Consider the following 4,339-nt stretch of genomic DNA (forward strand, 5'->3'; position numbering starts at 1 on the left):
TGTAGAATCGGAGGTATGTTAGAAGATTTATTGGCTATGCTGGATACTACAAGCATTTTATCAAATATTTTAGCAAGATAGCTTCACCACTATATGCTCTTCTTACAAAGGTTTCATAATATGATTGGACCCCCAGTTGTCACATAGCATTTGATGTACTCAAGTTTGCTCTCACCCAAGCACCAATGTTAAGAGGACCTAATTGGAATTTACCTTTCCACATTCACACTAATGCATCTGATTTTGTAGTACTTGGATAAAAAGAAGGCAATCTTGAATATGCAATTTATTATGTTATCAAAAACCTTCAAAGTGTTGAAGATAACTACATAGTGACAAAGAAATAAATGCTTGCTCTTATCTATGCAATCAATAAGTTCGGGTATTACATTATAGGCTACTCAATTTTCATCCATATTGACATGTAGACATTAGATATTTGATGAATAAATCAATGTTCTTTTGTAGAATTGTAAGGTGGTTGATTTTAATTTAGGAGTTTGATGTAACTATATTTGATAAACTAGGGAAATATAACACTATGGTAGATTTTCTTTCAAGGCTTCCTAATAACACAAAAGACTAGGAAGTGGTAGATGACTCATTCCCTGATGAACACCTATTTTGTCTCTCAGTATAATCACCCTGGTATGTAGATGTTTCCAACTATCTAGTACCAGGAAGGACACCCCCACATTTCTCTCCTAGAAAGAAAAGATAGTTGATAAATCATAGTTTTTTTGTACTCCTAAATAGTTGGATACTTATTTCACATCGGGCTTGAAAATGCAATGAGTAGATGCGTAAGAGAGGATGAAACATATCATATACTTAGGGCCTATCATGATGAGCCATTTGGTGGACACTTTGCTACTAAGAAGATTTCTATGAAGATACTGAACATTATTGGCCCACTATACACAAGGATAGAGTTCGGTACACTAGGTGGTATGACTGTTCTCAAAGGATGGCCAGACCTCCAAGGAGTGACTAGATGTCCCTACATCAGCATGTCTCACTAGCACCATTTGATAAATGGGGATTGGATTTTATGTCCTATTGAGGTGGTATCCAATGGTAAGTCATACATACTGGTTTGTATTGACTACTTGACTAAATTGGCTGAAGTGGAAGCTCTTAGGAATGCTAGAGATGTCAATGTAGCACAAGTTTTGTATGAAGAAATATTTTACAGGGATGGGGTACCTAGAGAACTAGTTACAAATCAAGGACCATAATTCACTTCTAATCTAATTACCAATTTGGTTAAAGAATATGAGATACGTCATAGGAAGACCACTCCCTATCACCCATAGGTGAATGGTCAGGTGGAGGTTACTAATAGAGAGTTTGAAGAAATTATAACAAATATTGTGAAGGTACATAGAAGAGATTAAGTATCTAGACTTTCAAAAGAAGTATGGGAGTATAGGATTGCATGGAAATCAACTATAGGGTTTACAACCTATGAGTTGGTTTATGGTACAAAGGCACTCATCCCTATTGAATTTCAATATAAAATATTAAGAACAACCGTGGAACTTGAGATGCATCTTGATTAAGTACAACATGATAGATTGCACCAACTCAATGCAATTGATGAGATGAGGTTAGAAACCCTATACCATATTGAACTGGTATAAAGAAAGAGGATAAAATGGCCTGACCAGTACATAAGAACAAAACAATTCAATGAGGGTGATTGGGCCTTATTATATGATTCATGATACAAGGATATCAAGGGTAAATTATAGAGACATTGGATGGGACCTTTTGAAATTCAGAAAGTTTACCCTAACGGTGTTGTTCAACAGATCACCATTGATCTTGTTAGGTTTAAATTCATAGTAAATAGACACAGATTGAACTTATATATGAAGCATTTAGATAAAGTGGAATTCATGTAGGCTCTTCACCAATAGTTTACAAATCCTGATTCGCCCACTCCATTAGATTTTCCATCACCCATCGCTCCACCATTTCCACCTACCCCAAATCATGCATCATCTTCCACACCATCCATTCCATCAATAATAGAGGATATCTTTCCATCCACTGATGAACCATCTCTAGTTCACCCGTAGCCACTCCCTTTACTTAGTAATTTCTCAATCTCACAAGAACACACAACAGCCATTTCTTTTCAGTTTACTTTTCACTTTTTGGTTACAATAAGACATTTAGTGGGATTTGTTCTTGTAGTGAGACCTAATTAATTTTTAAAAGTATCAATCTTCTTCACATGTAGCCATTCTATTTACACCAACCACATCATTGTCTTCTCATTCAAAATTTAATTTTACCATCTCTCACACCATTCAAATGCATCATAATTACCAGTTTGTCCGCATGTACCTTGGAAACATTATAGGTATGCACTATATTAACCAAACATTTACTTTCTTTAGTATACTTTAAGCATATCCTTTCTCACATTTTGTATTTATTTCATCATTCCATTATTGTATATTATTTATAATTCCTTGCACGGAGGACACATGAAAATTTAAGTTGGGGATATTGGAAGAATATTTGATGTGACTATATGCTTATATTACTTTTTGATGTGATTGTTATGTCATTGTTATCCTTGTTATATCATTATTATCTAAAGCTTTCCTTGTTATCATTCCAAAAAATATATTTTTTATTAAATTGTTTAGTATGGGTTGTTACAATACAACAAATGATATGATTGTTCACATGAGTTTGATTTCTTGGAAGAGGGAGTTATCACTCATGAGAATGAACCAAGTGTTAGTTTCGTACACAATTGCTTTTAGTATAGTCATTTAAGCCATTTATAGAAAGCCATTCTTAGAATTTGTAGAGGATTGTAGTCACTTTTAATCTTGACAATCAATCTTCAGAAGTGGAAGTGGATAGAATTGTTGGTAATAGGTGCCATAGGGAAATGATCTTTGCAATTTTAACTACAACTATTCAATGTAACCAATGTTTCCAGCTGAAGAAAATATTTGGAGGTGATCCTAGTCAGGAACAACGAGACCACACCTTGTTACTGCCAGATGTGGATTCTCTTATGTCCTTTGAGTGAGCATGATGGAGTCATTATTGTCTATGCCTTACTGAATTTTATGAATAAATGACAAAGGAAGTTTCCTCTACATTGATAAAGGGCGAGTGCGCCAAGATGGGGGACCAAAAAGGTGCCAAAAACTTTTTTGGCCCCCATCAAACCCTTTGGTGCATGCCATATAAGGTGTGCAGCCTATTTGGTGCATGCCAAGTAGGATTTTCATGCAAAACCTAAGGTTTGGGCACACCTAATCTATTTGGCACACACCAAATAGGGCACAAACTAAACAAGGCGAGTCCCAAATTTGGTGTGCACCAAATGCATTTGCATTTTGACAAGTGCATTTTCAATTTGGAAACTGCAAATTATCCTTCTTTTTCAATTTCTCTCTCTTCGAATATAGGCATAAAATATAACATTTAAGTATAAGTTACATTTTATGTATATATTGGCAGGGTGTTTGAGAGTGGTTTCGAATCTCTAGGAATTATAATGCAGATTTTAGTTTTTAGAGTATTCATATAAATTTCAGACTTAGTTAAAATCTAGTAATCAACATGCTCATATCAACATTCTCTCTCTTTAGTCTCTCCCCTTTCATTACATTCCCCTTCTCTCTCTCTCTCTCTCTCTCTCTCTCTCTCTCTCTCTCTCTCTCTCTCTCTCTCTCTCTCTCTCTCTCTCTCTCTCTCTCTCTCTCTCTCTCTCTCTCTCTCTCTCTCTCTCTCTCTCTCTCTCTCTCTCTCAGGTATCTACCTCTCTTTCCCTCCCTCCCTCTCTTGTACTTGGTCTTTTTATGCCTTACATAACACACCCCAACTTTTTGCTTCTTGAGCTAGGGGCCCCCCTTTGCTTCGCTTTATTTTTGTCTCATTTTCCTTTCATTCACACTTCGAAACCCCAGATTCTCAAGATCCTGAAGTGCGTTTTGTTCCTTTTGTTTCTTTTGCCTTGTTTGACTTCGAATTTTTGGGATTCTGAAACCTCAAAGTCTTCATTGTTTTCCGCTTTGGAACTTCGAAACTCTAGAATCCCATAATCCTGAAGTGTCCCTTCATTGGTTTCTCTTTGATTTTTGGGATTCTGAAACCCTAGAGTCTCAAAGTCTTGTGTTTGCTTCTTGGGCCTTCGGGATTTTGAAACCTCAAAGTCTTCATTGTGTGTCTTCTCCTTGGTCATTGTTGTTGTCCTTTCATTGCTTGTTCATTTTTCTTTCGTCCTTCCTCTTCCAGGTTGGTCTTTTGTTTCCTTGTCCTTGTTTTCTCATTTTTCATGTTTCCTATTTTCGTAGTTTAGGGT

The sequence above is a fragment of the Cryptomeria japonica genome, chromosome 10 (genome assembly GCF_030272615.1).
Source record: "Cryptomeria japonica chromosome 10, Sugi_1.0, whole genome shotgun sequence".
Lineage (NCBI taxonomy): Eukaryota > Viridiplantae > Streptophyta > Pinopsida > Cupressales > Cupressaceae > Cryptomeria > Cryptomeria japonica.